The sequence below is a fragment of the Mus pahari genome, chromosome 1, assembly GCF_900095145.1.
Source record: "Mus pahari chromosome 1, PAHARI_EIJ_v1.1, whole genome shotgun sequence".
Lineage (NCBI taxonomy): Eukaryota > Metazoa > Chordata > Mammalia > Rodentia > Muridae > Mus > Mus pahari.
The window spans coordinates 132,362,338-132,382,378 of NC_034590.1; the positions used below are offsets into that span (position 1 = coordinate 132,362,338).

The 20,041-nt window shown below is 38.2% G+C and overlaps 1 long non-coding RNA gene across 1 annotated transcript in view; it reads left to right on the top strand.

The window, feature by feature from the left end:
* The first annotated feature begins 526 nt into the window (after nt 1–526).
* Nucleotides 527–20,041, top strand: part of LOC115065217 — a 57,766-nt gene continuing 38,251 nt past the window's right edge. Inside the window, exons 1-2 of the long non-coding RNA XR_003845000.1 lie at nt 527–612; nt 1,167–1,317. This is a non-coding gene — a long non-coding RNA (uncharacterized LOC115065217). The remainder of the gene's footprint in view (nt 613–1,166; nt 1,318–20,041) is intronic.

Below are 20,041 nucleotides of genomic sequence, written 5' to 3' on the forward strand. Positions count from 1 at the left end.
GCTGAGGACAAGGGACGAAAACTAACACAAATCTTAACTCCTTCAGAAAGAAGGCATGTATGAACAAACAGGGTGGCAGTGTCTGCTCTGGTTCAAAAACCTAGACACATACATCAGATCTGTCTTGTGAGCAGTTAAATAATTCTAATTCTCTAGGAATGGGTGCATTTTAACACCTTCTCAATGTGACAGGACATTCCAAGTAGAAGAATTTCTTAAAGGAAAAGGAACTTCAAAGGCCGATCATCCGCTTTCAGCTTTAAACGACCTGCTCAGCCTGACTTTGAAAAACTTAGGCCCTGAAATGTCATCTCTCTCAGTAGGGAAACTGGAGAAGTCATCTAAAGGCAGAGAATTTTGGCAAAGCTGAGTATGTCCTAAGAAACTGGAACTATCTCTCTCACAGCAGAGACAGAGCCCAGAAGTGAGCCTGCCCGGGGGAACAGCCAAAAAGAACATCCAGGCCTGGAAGACAAACTGAGGGGTGGATAGAGCTGTGCGGGGAGGAGTCTGGTGCTGACTGGTGAATTCGGAAGCAGGAAAGAGGGACGGTGTGGATTTTACAACCAGAATAAAGCTGGGAAATGCCCCCATGAATGGAGCCAAAGAAAGGTATGATATCTAGAGAAAAGAATTGGGAGCAAGGGGAGAGAGGTTTACAGTGTCAAGAAGGAGAAAGGAGATGAAAAGATGATATCGTCTTTAATTAGCCGGAGATTATAAGCAGAGTTGAGAAGCTCAAAGCAGGAGCCAGAAAGGGGAGTGGCAAGAGCAGGTCCAAGATGGCTGTTCCCTCTGAACTTCAGAGTCACTCTGGACACAGTCCCTTGGAAGCAGACTAGCCTTCTGTGGTCTCTGCATGTGACAGAGAAGGATGGTAGCCTCTATGCTCTCAGCTATATTAGTAAATTCCTCAGGAGTTTACATCAACTGGGAAAATCTGTGTCTCTAAAATTAAAACATTTAAATCATGAGTACAAGAATCCAAGCTTTGGATTAAGAAGTCATCTCCATCTTGGTAAGGAGTGTGTTGAGCCTACCTGAATAGATTTTGTGTTATCAAGATATGATGAAGTAAATAACTTGTGAGGTTTTACTGTCTTCCTGTCAAGGCAGCTGAAACTTACATAATGGGCTTTTTTTTTTCTTTTCTTTTCTTTTCTAAGACTGGAGTTTGGGCTTTGGTGTGTATTTGAAGTTTCAAAGTCAACTTTTAACAACAGTGCCTCCAAGTGATCTTCAGGAGCTAAAACACTCTCACACAGAAAAGAAAGGAAGTCTCCAAAACGAATGTGAAATTGACAAATCACCACCCTGGTAAGCCTCAGGTTCTGAATACCTCGCCATAGTCTTCAAACCTCATAGGTTCCTAGATATCTAAACACGGTAAGTTAATCATTCAACAACTCTGAGCAGGGATTACAGACCCTCGACGTCTTTGACCAATTGCCAGAAGTCTTTGCAACTGTCATTGTATCCTTGTCATATTTTACTAGAGAAAAAAATTTCACCCCTAATTTTTTTTTCATTTAAGTCTCTTCTAGATGCAATTGACTCAACAGCAAATTAACTGATGTAAATCAAGGAGCCATAGCAAGTAACGTGTACAGATACCTATACTGATAGTCCAGCTATGGCTGCCCGAGGAAGTAAAATTTGTTAGAAGGCAATGAGAATTGCCTTGCATTCCCTTTGTTTAAGAAGAACACAAATTCTTTAGTAAAAATTGTAACAGATAATGTATACTGTCCACTTGAAAAGGATAGACTGAGGCATGAAGTTTTGGGATTGAAGCCAAACCTTGAGTGGAAACTCCCAGGAAGTTGCTGGAAAAGGAACTGCTCCCAGGTAAAGCGTCCAAGGCTGCAGAAAGTCTGCTATGGAAAGGAGCACATGGTGAGCCGAAGTCCACAAAGGGAGAGTCTATACAGGCTGCAGATTGCCTGGACTTGTGAATAAGGCTGGCCAAACCTTTGGCGCACACACCATGCTGCCTTCCATGTTTCCTGGTGATCAGACACCTAACAACAGGGTCTCATGCTTGCCCTGACAGTTTTCTATCTTGCTTTGCCCCCATTCCACATTTCTAGGCTCCCTTTTCCCTCACTTCACAGTCACAAGTTTTACCCTGTGTCATCGATGCGTATGTTGGAAGCGGGCACCCTGCTGTTTTCGGTTTTATGGGACCCCCATAGCTAAGAGTTCGCCAAGGCTCTCAGAATAGGCTACAGACTTGGATTCTCGAAAAATGATAGAACTTTTAAGATGATAGAAGCTCTTTAATGTTGACAGAATGCATTTTTTTCACTGTAAGATGTATATGAATACAAGGTGTGATGGTAGAATTGTGTAGTTTGGATATGATATTTCCTCAACCAAAAGGCTCAAATACCAAACGTATAACACACAATGAGACAAAGGTCAGCATTGGTGACTTGAGAAAAGTGAAGCATCTTGGGTACTTACCCCAGGCAGTTAAAACTAAAACTGACAACATATCTAAAACACCCACTTGTTACAAAACAATCCAGAAAAAAAATGTCTTTTTTTTTTCTAAAAATAAAAACAAGGACATTCTGTTTTGATTGCTCAAGAATTGAGAGGAGGCTTTGAAAAAAAAGTGATATTTAAAATATACTGAAAATAGGGATGTGGGGTTACCTCCCAAGAAGACGAAGGAAAAGCTGCAAAACACACACTTGTAAAGATGAGGAGTATTAAACTAAGTTCATGATTAACAAGTGAGATATGAATAGTAAGGGATCAGCCATAAAAATGGACTCTTCAAGAGCTGAGACCCAAGAATGACCTCCCCATTCTTCAACCCCTCCTATGTCTCCTTGGCACTGGAGATTCCACCATTTGCAAATTTTTACAAGTTTGGGCTCTCTGCTCCCACCTGCCATGTCCTCATTCTGTGAAATCCCCATGAAATAGTTCCCAAACCATATTGCTAGTTTTCTATATTAGTTATCATTGTTTTCAGAAATCATTAATTATAAGGGCAATGCAGCTTAAATTGCTTAAGTATTGAAGTTTGTGTTTTAACTTGACAGAATGCCTATTGGTTAGTGACTGATTCCATCGTTTCCATTGACTGTACTCCTGTGACATTGGGGGTATGCCACTCTTTAGGACTCCTTCTGATCACTGTATAACTACAGTGTCTTTAACCATTACATCTATAATTAAAACAAGAAAAAAGATGAAAGCCACATATGTACTATTCTACAATTCATGAAGTAAGATTTGCTAGAAGTCACCCGTATGCCTCCGCTTAAATCTCATTATAATCACAGATGGAAGTCTTCAGCCTTCCCTACTGCCACTGCAAACAAAAATGCAGTGAGTAAGAACTCTGGGCTTGTTGATAGTGTCAATGGCTAGTGTCACATCAGGCTTTATGTCTGAAGTCTTGTCTCTTTGCCTGCTCTGATTATCATTATCTTTCAAATGTAAATACCTGGTGTCTCTGGTGCATTAACTTTGCACATCAGAGGTCAATACCATTTGTGACACTTACCTGACTTTCCAGGTTCAGTAGGCAAAGTGGAATCTTAACGTTTGCTTACAGCTGCTTTGATTGTCTCTTCTTGTTAGTCAATATGGACATAGAATTCTGTCCCAAATTTTAAGTTTTAAAGTGCAGGATGGTAGCTGGGCAGTGGTAGGTGGATATTTATGTGTTGGAGGCCAGCCTGGTCTACAAAGCAAGTTCCAAGACAGCCAGGGATACACAGAGAAACCCTTTCTCAAAACAAGACACAACAGAACCCAAACAACAACAGTAGCAACTGAGTGCAGTATCTTTAGTGTTTTCCATTCCTTTTGCCTAGTGCATCCCTTTCAATATACATTGTGTACCCAAATATTCCCATTTAACCTTAAAAATGCATTTCTTTCCATGAACTTGATGGTGCTTTCTCCCTTTCTTTCATTCTTGATTTTGGCACAAGTACTGTGGTGTCTCCCTCAGATCTACTCTTCATGGTTCATACATGCATCTTATCAGCTGCTGGGAATTTCTCTTGCTGAACACTCTCAAATGTGTTTCTTGGATAACATTGTTCTTGGTTTCTGAGTTCCCCCATCCAGATTCGCCTCCTTGTTATTTGGCTAACACAGATATACAAAGTCTCATCTTTGGGCAGTACAGAATGTGCACAGGACCTGGCAGATAGGGTTGCCCCTGCTTCAGCTCCATCTGCACTGTGGATCAAGGCCTTGCTCTGTGGAATTTGCTCTTCTTACTTCACAATTTCATCTTCTGAGACTTCTAAGCAAGCTGCCTATATAGATTTTAATTCAGAATCTGTTTCTGGGAGACTCAATTAAACTCAAGTCAGTTGAAATTTGTAATAAACAATATGATATCTGGTCAGTGTTGGCCTCTTAGAGATATTGGTAATGGATTGCGGCAGTCACTTATTCTATGCAAGTCTGAATTCTTAGCATACCAGACCACTGAGCCATGCTTTAAAATTGGAGTAGAGACTCCTATAGCAAAGAAGAATTTTCCTCTCCAAAATAAACTATTTTATGCAGTTTTCCTTATTAAAATGTCTGTCCCAAGGCTACAACTTCAGACATTATTGCCTACATCATAATACAGGAGACCTACTGTGTTTAATATCATTTCTCCTCTAACCACACATATGCATACACCACCACACCACACCACACACCCCTAAGGTATGTCCAGTGCTCTGCTGTACATGTGTGTGTCCAGGAGGTAGTAGTAAATCCCCAGACACATTGGAACATTCCAGAAAAGCAGCTTACATCATTGCAGCCTTTAAAAATAACAGTAAATAAAAGTATCACTGTCTTTAACCATGGAAGATAACCTTGCCATATTACTAACCAAAAGAGAAGATGCCGAACTGTACACAGGAGAAGTACTCTGATTAAGTTAAATGTACACTGAAGCATGCATATATTCACAGAGATAATAACATCTATAGCTCATAAAGATATCTATTATCTACTTCAGTGTTCACAGTTTTTGTATTGATTATAACAGGTGCTTATCACATCATTAATAAAGATGTTAACTGAATATCAAATCATGGTTTTACAAATAGAAAATTTACCATTTTCTTCATTTCTATATTTCCATATGTATTTATTTATCTTTATTTATATTGATCACTGTTTATTTTCCTTATTATCCTTATTATTTATTTATCCTTATATTATCGCTGGTATTTTTGAAGGCTGAAGTTCACCTGAACATATCTTGAATACCCGAAGCTAGTGAAATGCTAGCTCTTCCTGGAGATTGGGAGTAATGCACACAGTATAGACTCTGACAATGCCAGCCTGTGTCAGGGGTGTGGTAAATGGCTACAGTTGTAGAACACAAACCAAGAGGATACAGGGCCAACAAGCCTATCCACTCATGCATATGTGTCAGGCGTGGTGGCACACAGAGAGTGTAAGCTAGATTGCGGTAGGCTTTCAGTACATACTAGTCATGATGGTGCTTGATTCGAGAGTTAGATGTTGCTATGTTAACAGGAAATTTACTGTTCAAAGCATGGAGAACTCTGTTCACATGGCCACTCAAAAATAATCTACTTTGTAGAATAGAATTTTTCTTTTACATTACACACACACACACACACACACACACACACACACACACACACAGTTCTTAAAAATATAAAGCAATAGCAAGCTTTCACTTTACTTTTTTTCAAATAAAGGATAAATTTTGTTTTGTTATTTGTTATTTTTATTTTTATATTTTTATTAATTCATTTTACACTCTGCTCACTGACCCTCCTGGTCACCCCCTCCCACAATTCTTCCCTCATCCCCCATCCCCCATCCCCTTTTCCTCTGAGAGGGTGGAGCCCCCACCCCCCCCGGGTATCCCTCTATCCTGGCAGTTCATTTTTCTGCAAGACTAGGCTCATCCTTTCCCACTAAGGCCAGACAAGGTAGCCCAGAACAGAGGACATTTTCTTACATATTTGTATTGAATGAGATGAAATACAAATTCTCACTTTATAACACAAAATTTATATAACACATTTCATTCATTCCTAGAAGTATAGCTTAAATCACAATTGTTTTTATCTTCATCCAGACAACATTTGGTCTGTGGCATATTCTTTGTTGTACTAAAAGCAAGCCTCTAAAAATCTTCCCTATGTCTCAAACCCTTAAAAAGTCTCCATTTCTCCAAGGAAGTTTTTCAAGTACTACAAAATATTTGTTGCTTTATAAGTTTTATATTGCCAGTGTAGAAAATTTTAATATATGTATCAAAAGTGAAGACAGAGAGAGCAGAAAGGGAAATCATCTGACTGAGTCCCAGAGTCCAGAATATTTGCATATGTTATAAATAATAAATTATGTTCAGAAAGTCAGTTTTTCAAAATTCTGCAGTACATTGTTTTGTTTTTATCATTTTATTAGAAATAGCTTTTCCCTTCTTACATAATCTATCCTGATTATAGTTTTCCTTCCTGCTGTTCCTCCAAGTTCCTCCCCATATCCCCACCCTTCTGGATTCATCTCATTTCTGTCTCTTATTACAAACAAGCTTCTAAGTTATAATAATAAAATAAAATATAATAAGATAAAACAAAACTAACACATTGAAATAGGACAAAAGAAATAACCAGAAGTAAAAAGAACCCAAGATAAGGCACAAGAAATAGATATAGATGTAAAGACCCACTGAATCTCACATTCAGGAATTGCATAAAAGCATATATATATGAACAATAGGACCCTGCGTGAGTGTGTGTGTGTGTGTGTGTGTGTGTGTGTGTGTGTGTGTGTGTGTGTGTGTGTGTGTGAGAGAGAGAGAGAGAGAGAGAGAGAGAGAGAGAGAGAGAGAGAAATTTAAAAAATAAATATTTTTAAGGCCTTGCCATGACATTATGAGACAAAGAATCTCCAAAAGTTCCATTGAGTTAATTCTATCGGGTATCTACTGCTGATCATACATCCTACTTTTAAGAGTAGTTTGTTTCCCCAGTGCAACTCCCTGTGGAAACTAAAATTTAATTTTTATGTGGTTATCAATGGAGATTGCTTTTGGGTTAGGCCTGGGGGCATATGTTCGCTTCTCCTTTCAGCTCTTGGACCCCTTCAGCAGACCTCTGCTGTCTCTGTGCATGCTACCTCAGTCGCTGTGAGTTCATGTCTGTGGATCCTGTGGATTTAGAGGCCTTGGATGTCCTCCATTCCCTCTGACTCCTACATTTTTTTTTTCTATATCCTCTTCTATATGATTCCCTGAGCCCTGAAGGGAGAGATATGATGGGGATGTCCCATTTATGGGTGAGTGTTCCAAGGCATCTCACTCTCTGAATATTTTGTGGGTGTGGGTTACTTCCATCAGCTACAAGAGGAAGCTTCTAGGATGATATCTTATTAAGGCACTGATCTATAACTATAGCAATACGTACGTAGGACTCATTTTGTGGTGCTGTTCCTTTATAAAACAGTACTAGCATTTCTTACAGGCATGACATCATGCAAACCCAATGTTTTGTGGCTGGATTGGTATTTATACACCTTTGGTAGCATGGAGAGTATCTTCATGTATCAAATATGCTAGCACATAGGGGCAAGCACTCTATGTAAACAATGGATATAGACTCCTCCATGTACAATAAGTGTGTAGGTGTTGTCTTCAGCAATGTCGGACTGCTGTCAGATTGTGGAGATCAACTCAAATCCTTGGCAGAAACCTGGGTATTAGGGGGATTCCTATGGGATCCCTTTTTGCCAAAAGCTCACATAGTTGTGACACAATTCATATAATGTAAGCTCCATTTGGTGACAAGAAATGGACAGTTGATATTCTGTCTCCCCTGTTGTTTGACAATATCATTTAGATTCCCTTCATATGTGTATGCATTGTATGAAGCTTCTATATATTGGGTTTCCAAGCAATCCCTCAATTTTAGGCATCTCTCCATGTATTTTCTTCCTCATCCACATCTTCCCTCTTCCTCTTCACTTGATCTTCCTTTTCTAATCTCCCCCATCCATCCATAAGTATCTATTCTATTTTCTTTCCCTAGGGAGATTTACCGGAACACTCACCCCCCAACCCAAGTCCCGTACCAAACTTTGACTTCTTCCTTTCCAATTTGTATTCACTTGAGCCCTTTCTTCCTTTTTTCCTTTCTTTCTTTTTTCCTTTCTTCCTTTCTTCCTTTCTTCCTTTCTTCCTTTCTTCCTTTCTTCCTTCCTTTCTTTCTTTCTTTCTTTCTTTCTTTCTTTCTTTCTTTCTTTCTTTCTTTCTTTCTTTCTTTCTTTCTGTATCCCTTTGAGCAACTGCCTTATTTTGCTAGCTAAGACTTCAAGGACTGTATTGAATAGGTATGAAGAGAACAGACAACCTTGTCTTCTCCCTGATTTTACTGGAAAGATTTTGAGTTTCTCCCCAATAAGGTTGATGCTGGCAATGTGCTTGCTGTAAACTGCTTTATTATATTATGGACTTTTGAGAATTTTAAGCAATGTACCTTAATCACATTTTGCTTTTGCTCCCTCTGCCTCCAATATCTAATTCATTTCTTTTCCTGATGATTTTCATTTTGAGTGGAATGAGCTGGAATTTCACAGTTTTAATTTATATTTAACTGATAAAGTCTAACATTGTTGAACAGTTTTTAAAGTATTTATGGGCTGTTATAATTGTGTTCTATCATTCATTTATTGATTAGACAACTGTAGATCTTTTAATTTAATTTTTGAAGTCCTTCATATACCATTTTGTCAATCCCATATCTGCTGTGTTGCTGACAAATTACTTTTCCCATTCTGTGTATTATCTTGCTAATGGCTGTTTCCTCTGCTGTACAGTTGTACATACATGTCTTCTTTCAGTGTAATCCCATTTGTCAATTATGGAGGCTATTTGCTGTGAAATACTGAGTAGGTTCCTAAGAAACCTACTCAGTATTTCAAATTAATGAAGTTTTCTTGTACTTGATTATTTAAAAATTTTTTACACTTTTTTATTTTTCAACAAAGCAACTCTTGTATTCTTTCAATGTATTGCTCTTTTAATTTTCCTTTAATTCTCTTCCTTAATACTTCTTGTATGTTATAGGGTTTAGATTGTTCTTTACTAGGTCCTTGAGGGTCACAATTAGGTCAATGAAATCTCTCTCTCTCTCTCTCTCTCTCTCTCTCTCTCTCTCTCTCTCTTCCTTCCTTTCTTTCTTTCCTGTCCTCCTTTTCCTTTTTTCTTGTACATGATACTCATAGCTCTCAGAAAAACTTTCCTCTTAGAAATGCTTAATCTGTATCCCAAAGATCCAAAGATTCTGGTAAGTTATAATTTTATTTCATTGCTCTATGAGAACTTTTAATTTTTTTTGATGACCTGTAAGTAATTCAAGCATTGTCCATATTGTGTAGTTTTCTTGTTATTGACTTGTGTGTTATAAGATATGAAGATTTATTTCTATTGTTTTATATTTAAGAAAACTTCAGCTGGGCAGTGGTTGCGCATGCCTTTAATCCCAGCACTTGGGGGGCAGAGGCAGGCAGATTTCTGAGTTCAAGGCTAGCCTGATCTACAGAATGAGTTCCAGGACAGCCAGAGCTCTACAGAGAAACCAAAATAAAATAAAATAAAATAAAATAAAATAAAATATAAGAAGAAGAAAAAGAAAAAAAGAAAACTTGATGCATTTCTTATTTAAAATATTTTCATGTTTCGAATATTTTTGTGTTTAGCATGTACTCATCTGGAGTTTGGGGAGATGTCTTCTCCATTTTGGTTTGGTTTGGGGCAGGGTTGCTTGTTTTTGTTTATTCGTTTGTTTTGTTTTGTTTTGTTTTGTTTTGAGACAAGGTTTCTTTGTCCAGCCTTGACAGTCCTGGAACTTAATTTGTAGACCACACTGACATTGAACTCAGAAAGATCAGATTGCCTCTGCCTCCTGAGTGCTGGGATTAAAGGCCCACATGACCACTGCTTGGCAGGAGATGTTTTCTTAATGGACAAGTTATCCTTGAAGACTCAACCCTTACTACTACTCAATTGGAGGAATGAAATTGCTGTATAACCTATAGCATCAAACTATAAAATGTCGAGAAATGTACCTAAAGTCAATTAGAAGTCATTAAAACATCACCAAATGAGCACAGAACTAAACATGGCAAAATGTCTGTAGCTGTCATGATAGTCATTAGTTACTAAATGAGATTATTAAGGGGAACAGGCAAAGTAGAGAAAAGAGAGGAAGAAAGAAAAGATGAGTCGAGGAGAATGCAACACTGGGAAGACAATAGCCAGGGATTAGAGGAGGAGAGGGTATAGGAAGATTTGCCAATAAGGAAAGGGATTTTTAAAGTGCCTATGTTTAATAAGTGGAATAAACAATAAGACATATAACTACACATACAACTGTAGGCCAAAGAACAACATACAGTAGTCTGGGAACTTCAATTAGGATCACCACAGACCCTGTGTGAGAGACAAGCCAGAAGGGCAGTTGTGGAGAGCAGGAGAATCTACAATGGTGGCCCTAGTAGGCTGCAGAAGGCTGGCTTAGGTGGGGTAGTACCTAAGGAGAAACAACCCTGTTTATTGCGGCTTAGCACAGACACCAGCTGACAATTATCCTACAGTTTGATAACTCCAAGGCTGAGGCCCACGGGCACCTGTCTATATTCACCAGAGCTTTCTTCAAAGAGGCCATTGCCCTTCTTTGGTTCCATGGGCCTCTGCTGACCACGTCTAGCTTAGCATTCTTGTAGGCTTGCCATGCCCACCCTCCTTAGATTCCCTAGAGAGAACTCAGTTCCTCTAAATGTCTATTGGGGAATAAAGGAAAGGATGGAGCGACTACTTTCAAGACCCAGGTATTAGTCACTATGTAGAAGAGATGCATTTGTGAGTACCACGTATGCCTCTGGAATTTAGAATTCCTTGGCTCAACGTTAGTACACGATGTCTAGCTGGTTTGAGAACTTGATCTGCGACACTAAGAAGTGAGCTGATCCATTTCTGTGGGGAGCCGCCCTCACATTCGCCATTACAAGATAGCGCTGATGTCCTGTGCTCTAACAAACAAACAAGGCAGCTGCGCATGTGCTGGGTAGATTTCCACTCCCTTGTGCCCTGCCTTTCCCGTGGCGTCATCTGGGGTGACAGCAGGCCGCCAATCAGAGGGTTACACGTCCTAGGCGGCGATCTTGCTCTATATAAGCTGAGGGATTTGGTTCTTCGCTCTCTTTTCCCCCTCCTCTTTCCCCCCTTCTCTTCTCTCTCTTCTCTTCTCCCCTCTCTTCTCTTCGCCCTTTGCCTGTTGGAAGCTTATGCTCTCCCTCTCAAGAGCATTAAAGCTTTGCTGCAGAAGGATCCTGTTTGTGTGCCGCGTCNTTTCTTGCTGGCGAGAAGGTAGCGCGGGACACATTTCCACCAACTTATTATAGTAGAGGAAAGGAGCCTACCTCAGAGATTACTATACATGCTCAACAGTGAGTCCCAGAAAACACATGGACATTTGAGAAGCAAAGACTGAGAAGCAATGTCATGGGGAGTTCACTGCCTCCAGATACATGGAGTTTTCTCAATAGTGGCTGTGATTGGTGCTTTTAAAATGAATTAAAACAGAGTAGAAAGTATCTCAAGTTTCCACATGTTTTATGTAAAGCTGGCTATATAAACCTTAGCAAGTTTGGGCTAAAAAAATGTTACTTTATATTAGTGAACAGTAACCTAGCTTGATGTATAGTCTAACCTTGTTACAAGTAGCTGAGTTTTTAGTCAATTCAAATTAGTCAAGTCAAACACACCAAAGCTGTAACCACTTGGGCTTCCTCTCTAGCTCTTTTCTCTATATTCCATGTTCTTTTCACTAAGCTATAAATATAACCTGTCCAGACGGTGGAGTAGGAAATTTCGAATGACATTTTGAATAACTGCTTGTATCTGGAATCACAAATATAGCCAAAAAGATGTAAAAATGTAGGTTTTTAAAAATAATTTCTCCTTTAATCAGCATGTGCTTAAAAACTGATCAATAGGGACTGCAGATATGGCACAGAAGCTAAGCTTCTCTATGGCTCTTACAGAGGACCTGGTTTGATTCCTAGAACCTAAATGGTGGCTCAAAACTGCCTATAGCCCTTCTTGCAAAAAGTCAGATTCCTCTTTTTGGCCTCAGCAGTAACCTATCATGCATGTTGTACATTTAAACACAGACAAGTAACCATGCACAATGAAAATAAATAAGTAAAAGTTACTATTTTTAAAAGTTTAGAAAAATTCCACAAAGTACATGATGCAGTATGGAGAAGACAAATGATTTCTTTATTATAATACAGCCAAGAAAACTTAAAAGCAGCTGATTTTCACTTAGTATTCTCCTGCTTTTAGCTGCTATTTCCCACATATGAAAGTGTGGTGTATCTTACTCTTCATGGGAATTACTTTCATGGCTACTTTCGCCATGCCTGCTCCATCTTCCCAGCAATATACAGGTGAAAGCTTTTCTATAAATAGCTTCTCCCTGCAGTAACATTCCCATAAATTCTAAAGCATTTCCAAACAGCAGACCAGTTGTGTAAGATACCAGATCTCTTCCTTGCATTGGCAGTGATGATCTCAAGCCTTTGCTTGCCAGGGTACACTTGATACACTACTTGAAACACTCATCCTTCTTCCTAGATGATAAACTCATCCCTCTACACTGAGTTTCATGAATCCTGTCACAGAGTCTCCGCCTTTGTCTGTCACATGAATAAAGGACCTACAAGCAAGAGTGGTCTACAGTATACAGGGATTTCTCTAGAATACCCCTCTTTTATAAATTGTGTAATCAATATAAATAACTTTATAAATTGTTTAGTCTGCTTCTCATAGAACTAACACATGGAAATAGCTCATGGAAACTGTAATTCACATTCTAGGAATGAAAAACTGCCTTCTGTTGATTGATATGACAATGTGGGTAGCTACCGGTTAAATCTGGCAAGCAAAGCTGTTTTAATTGGCCAGTACATTTAAGTCAATGTTTCAGATCTAGGTATAATAAATTCTCAGATCCTCGGATAAGAATTAAACTTGTCAGAAAGATGATCAGATATGGCAAGTTCAGGTATACAGCTGACTAAATCCTTGGTGGCTTATTTCTATAAACTGGTGTGTAAATATTTTCTGTCTGTTTTGTCTCCCCATAGCATTGAGAGTTCCCGGAATCTTCATGCTATGTTTATTATTAAAGATTTAATGCATATGTGTAGAATAAATAAAAACATAATGGTCCAGATTTCCCAAGGTCAGTTCTTTCCTACTTTGCATTTATTTTTGATTGATACATGGTTTCCTTTTCCCTCTCATCGCTAGCAATCACACTATTCTGTTCTCAACTATAAGATCAATGGGTTTGGATTCCACATGTTAGCCCGAGCATGCCCAATTTGTCTTTCTCTGCGTGACTTACCTCATTTAGAGCAAAGTGCCCTGGTGTGACATCTTCATAAAGCTGAATAGCTTTTGTTGTGTAAACTTGCCACATTCTTTTTGTTCATTCAGCCACTGATGGTCATTTATGTTGATTCCAAATATTGGTTACTGTAAATAGTGCTGAGATAAACATGGAGTGCAGATGTTTGTTTGACATCTGGTTTCCTTTTGGGAACAGTTGGATGGCTGGACTATGCGATAGCTCAACATTTTGTGGAATGCCCATAGTGTTTTCATAATGAGCTCCTCCTTCTCATTCTGACCCACCATCAATGTGCTTCTTTCTCTGCATTTTCACCAGCATTTGTTACTCTTTACTTCGTAGCAATAGATAGCCTAACTCACATGACATGATATTGTAGTACAGTTCTGACTTGCATTTTTTACAGTTAAATGTGTTTTTTAAAGCATCTGTATTCCTCTCTCTCCCTCTGTCTCTCCCTCCCCCTCCCTCTTTGCTTTCCCCTCCCTTCCTCCATTCCCCCCACTCTCAGAAATGATTAAGGAATTGAATAACCTACAAATAAATAACAACGTTCCCTTTCTTCATAGACTGGAAGAACTGATGTTATTAAGATGTCAATAGACTCAGAGTATCCTAAGGGTATGAGATTCAGTGAGACCCTCACAATATAATTTTAAATACTTGTCTTCACAGATATAGAGAAAAGAATAAATCCTCACAAGCATGCAGAAACATGAAATATCCCCAAATATCAATGGAAATAAAAATGGAGATATCAAAGGATCTGGTGTTAAAATAAACAACAAATGATATAGTAAGCAAAATAGCAGGGCACTGACAAGAGAAAATTCACACAGAACACAGAGAGTCAAGAGAGGGCCAGACCTATATCAGCACACTTACAGCCAACTGGTACTTTACAACATCCCAAGAACACAAGGAAAGAAAAATTGCTTCAGTAAACAATGGATAAGTACGTGCAGAAGAATGAGTGTATTGAAGACTTCAACCCAATACTATGAAAATATTGAAATTGTATGAAAATACTAAGAACAGAGAACTGTGGCGTGACAGTGGTGCAGACAGTGCTGTTTTAGCTAAGCTCCCAATACCACTGGCACCAAAAGCTAACGGAGACAAATGAGATTACTTTGACTAAGAATTTACTCATCAAAGGACATAATAGCAGAATGACCAGTAAAATTATTGTATGGTAGAAAATACTTTCAAGCTGTAGCTTAGACTCAAGGTGAATGTATAAGAAAATCAGAACAACTTGACAGCAACTAACTGTCAAAAAGACACAAATGAAATGACATCCTTTTGGTCAGTTGTAACAAGGGTATCAGCAGCTTCAAGATTCAACTCTCTGCATTCTTCCTCGGTGTTTGAAATTTATCTGGAAAGAGATCTTATTCAAACCTAGCACTTCATCTACCAACTCTACCAAAAGAAAAGTCCCTAACAGGGCCCTGTTCCCTGAACTCTAATCTGTCTTTAACCTAGCCCTCAGCTCTGTGTCTCTGCCAGAGCTTAATCTCTCATCTGCCAAGGCAGCTTCTCAGATGAGTGCCCATTGTTTGAAGGTGCTGCTCTTCTCAGCCCACACGCCTCACTTTGAATCCTCAGTAAGTCCCTTTCTCTTTTTTTCCTCAGCGGACATATTCAGAGGGTTTCAGGTCAAGGTTATTCAATCTTCTGAGTGTTGAATGCCTTGCTTCTTATATTTTTGGATATGAGCCTAACCTTTAATGGCTGAGGCACCTCCCCAGCCTGAATGCCTTAGTTCTTCATCTTCTTTTTACTCCTTTACTCAATGTCAAAATGCATTACCTTACTAGGGAGAAATTAATCACTTTGCCTTAATCCTCTTGTCTTTTTATGAGCATTAGCTTAGGATACTAATACACAATATTTATCAACTGTCTATCATGTGCTTGTCAATTGTGTTCTCTTAGGAATTTGAGCCATACTTCTAAACAAAGCCCACAGTGGTACACTCATAGACTTTGTAGACAGTGAAATGTACCATCACAAAATTAGGTAAGGACGCATGTAATAACATAAACCAGGTAGAATAAATTATAAGAAAAAAGTAAGAAAACAAGAAAAGACAGAATAACCAGATGCATTTTTAAATATAATTGCTTTTCTATAAAGTTTAAATTTGCAGTCACTTAAGGAAAACTTGTAGTTTGAGGAGTTAAGTGTCATAAAACCCAATTCTTTCTATTTCTCTATTCAAACACATACATTAGTAATCCATGTATAAAACCAAAAAATAAACTCTAAAGCATTTGGACAAGATTGCTTAATTTAATTGCAGCTACACTTGCTTGATCTTATTTCATAAATAAAAAAAAATTAGCAGTATTGAGACTTGTTGGCTTTCTTTCTTGCCTATTTAATTGGGTCTGTACCTATCTGAAGAATCATTTTTTTCAGGCCTCTTTGCAAAGGTCCTTCTGGTTTGAAAATCTTTCACACACACACACACACACACACACACACACACACACACACACACACACACACGAGAGAGAGACAGAGACAGAGACAGAGACAGCACAAATATTTCTATTAAACTATGTAGAATTATATTATCCATGATATATAAGAAATATGAAGAGGGCCTCTGACTTTTATCTTATGCTGAACCCTGTAGTATTTGGTTTCAGGAAAATACGCGTAAATTTAAAAAATAAAAAATTATTAGGTGAAACTTATTAGCACTACTATGGAAAGAAAATTATACTTGAATTAAAGGCAATAATCACTCAATCTCCAAACATAAAGAATAATTATGTCTGAATAATTCATGGCAATCCTCTAGCCAGCCATCTCTCCCTTGGGTAGAGAACCAGTTTATGTGACTAGATTGCTTATCTGTGAAAGGCTCTGCCTATATTTATATACTCTTGGATTGGTCTGAACTCAAGCAGAACAAAACCAATCTTCTGTACATCCTTGGTTATTATCTGAAAGGAACATGCATCATTCTCTAGTATCCACATCTCAGGTTGAGGAGGTTAGATTCTAGTGAGCACTACTAGGAAATACTCGAAATCAGCATTTTCAGTATAATTATGTATATTCTATCTTTTTATGGATTATGAATTTATGAATATTATATATTATAAAATATATAAACATATAATTTAAAAATAAATTTTATAAAAATAAATATATAAATTTGTATTATGTAATAATATATATGTATGAGAGAGAGAGAGAGAGAGAGAGAGAGAGAGAGAGAGAGAGAGAGAGAATTTTGTTTCCAGACTGTATTTTAAAGTGTCTAGTATCTCTCATCTTTGAGGTCTTAGAAATTTCAGAATTAACATACTCAAATAAAACTCAAAATCCTTGAGAAAAAAATAAATACCAAAACAGTGTTCCTCTTTGCAGAATCCTTGCCTTAGTAAATGGTGCTATTTTCCCTATAGCTGTGTGAAGCAGAGCCTTCAGTCGTCTGCTCTGACATCACTTCTTTCAGTTCATATATGATAATGGATACTCATCATGGAAGACTACTTTTACACCTGGAATACTTCTCAAAAAATTAATTTGTTTCCATCTCTACAGCCAATTTACTGCTTTGAAGTGTAGTCCGTAGTGATCCATTCTTCAGAATGAGCGTATGCCTAGTGGTTCGGGTGGCTGCAACTAAGCTTAGATATGGTGTCATTGGCCTGTTCATGTCCAACCTACATGGAAATACTTTAAAAATGGTGATGACTTGGATATAAAAATACTGTAAAATAATATATAAGTTACTTATTTCAAAACATTTGACAATCTAAGTGAAATGACAGAAATTCCTAAAAGCAGAGTGCCATTTTAACTGAACCAGGAAGATATAAAAATGCTTGGATGGACTTATTTCCAATAAATACATGAGATCACCATAAAATATCTACCACTACCGCCACCACCAGCAGCACCACCACCACCACCACCACTATTACTACCACCACCGACGATAATGACGACAACGATGACGATGACGACGACCTGATCTTCTGGCATCATAAGAAAGATCTCATGACATTTTCCCCGTACACACACAGGCACAGAAACACACACACACATACACACACACACACACACACACACACACACACACTCACAGACATGCACACACACACAGAGACACACACACACACAGACATGCACACACACACATACACACACACACACATGCACACACTCACGTATTTGCATAAGCTCCAGCTCTTACCTGTAACTTTTTTATGAAGTTTGAGTTAACCTGGTTTGCCTTTCCATTTGTATCCTCTTTAGTTTTAAATCATCAAAATTCTTTGTTTTCCTAGCACACAATTCTATCATGTTATTTTAGGTTTATTCTTACACTATTTTGTTGTTAATGCTCTTTCATATTCAATTATTTTCTTCATCTTTTTTATTATTTGTCAGTACACAGGAATGCAGCTTATTGTTTCCTGTTGATTTCCTACACTAACTGAATTTATGATTGCTTTTTATAGCTTTGGGGTAGACTCTAGACTATTTTTTTACATGCACAATAATACATATTCATTCTTCTTCACTCACTGGAATAGAGGCTTTTCCCTTGCCTGTTGAAAGAAATTTTACTCTTATAGGTAGATAGGACTAAAAGAGTTATACTTATTTTGTTCCTCATCTTGGTGGGAGAATTTTCCATCTTTTACTAGTAAATGTCTTAACAGTTGGAAAGTTTGCATATATGATATTAACATGTTGAGTTATTTCCCTATTTTTAGTCTGTTGATAGTTTTAGTACAAGATAGCATAAACCAGCGTTAAATGCCGTTTTCATACCAACTGATATGGCCCATCATATTTCCTAATTCTGTTAATATGGTGTATCATGTCAGCTGTATTTATATGTTGACTTCCTATTGCCAGATGATTCAATATGTTGAAATGCTGCTGCTGACTATGCCCTTTGCATATGTCAGTGATCCACGCTGAGCTCTGACTGATAGATGGATGAAATCACTCCAGTCAAATATCTGCAGTACTGTAATGCAATACAGTTGCTTTTATCGACTGATTGTAATAAATGAGACTATCAACTCCAAGCAATTGCAAATATAACAAGTCCAATAATGAAGCCTAATTGACAGTGGTTTATAATCCCCTTGACTTCACCATTCTCCTTACATTAGTAAGTGGTGGTGGAGGACTTTGCATTAATACTGATCATGGATATTGATGTACAGTTTCTCATAGTATTTGCCTGGTTTGGGCTCAGGAAGCTTCTGACCTAGAAGATCCTGTTACACAGTGTTTTCTCTTGTCTATTTCAATGGGAAGGATTGATAAAATCATGAGTGTGCTTCTAGTCTCCTGATGCTCCTCACTTTTCTCCACTCAGCTCTCATCTTGAAGTCTCTTTCCCAGGCAGATCATCACTAGTCTTTGTTTTGTTTTTTTTTTAGCCTGGTTTCTCAGACCCTCATTTATCAACAGCACCAGGTATAGTGACATGTTTTAACTCTGGGAATTATTTGGTAAAATTTCATTCTCTCTATCTGCTACCAGAAGACTGAGGTGATTAAAGGAAATAATAGTGCTTCCTATGTCTGTCACTGCAGCCTTCTGTCCTCCATGGTAGGCACATATCTGACTCTTGGTAAATTCTAGTTGATTGACTGGATTGTGGGATTGTATGGATGTTTATCCTCTATTCTTCAGCTCTTCCTATGACTCATGATGATTTATTCTCAATCCCTTTCTTCAAAAGCTGGGTTGTGGTCTTTCTCTCTCCCCTCAGTCTTCAGATCTCTCATTGTTGCTTCTGCTGACTTTGCCCTTTGCACATGGCTCCCTCACATGGTGAGCTCAGACAAATTGATGGATCTGATCACTCCAGTCAAAGATCTTTGGTACCGCAATAGAGCACAATTGCTCTTGTTCACCTGTTCTAATGAATGAAACCATCAGCTCCAAGCTATGACAAAGCATAGGAGCACACAAAAGGAGTCACCAAAAACTGGGCTTTGAGGATTTGGAATTTACATTTAGCAACACTAAGTATATTTCAAAGAAGCAGTGCTCTTGTTCTGAACTCACTGCTGTGATCAGGAAGTAAGGGCCACTCTATGACTAGGCTTTTTACTAATCATTATCCAGGCAGTAGAAAAGAATAGAACACAGCCAAAGCTGGAATTAGGGAAAAGACATTTGCTCTTTTTGGTGTGGTTGGGCTAATGTGCTTGTTTTTGTTTGCAGGGATGTGACTGCAGAGCATTCTGGGTTGCTGTTTTGTTCTATCAGTGTCAGAGTGTTTTGTGTGCATTTGTCTTTTCCTGAAATGATGTTCAGAAGGGAAACACCATATTCCTGCTGCCAGTACTATGTCAGCCTTGAACAATGGATGTATCTGGAGGATATCATCCTTAGTGAGGTAACCCAATCACAAAAGAAGTCACTAGATATGCACTCACTGATAAGCGGATATTAGACCAGAGACTTAGAATACCGAAGATACATTATGCAAAACAGAAGAAAACCAAGAAGGATGACCATTGTGTGGATACTTCATTCCTCCTTAAAATAAGGAACAAAATGCCCATGAAAGGATATAGGTACAGAGACAAAATTTAGAGCTA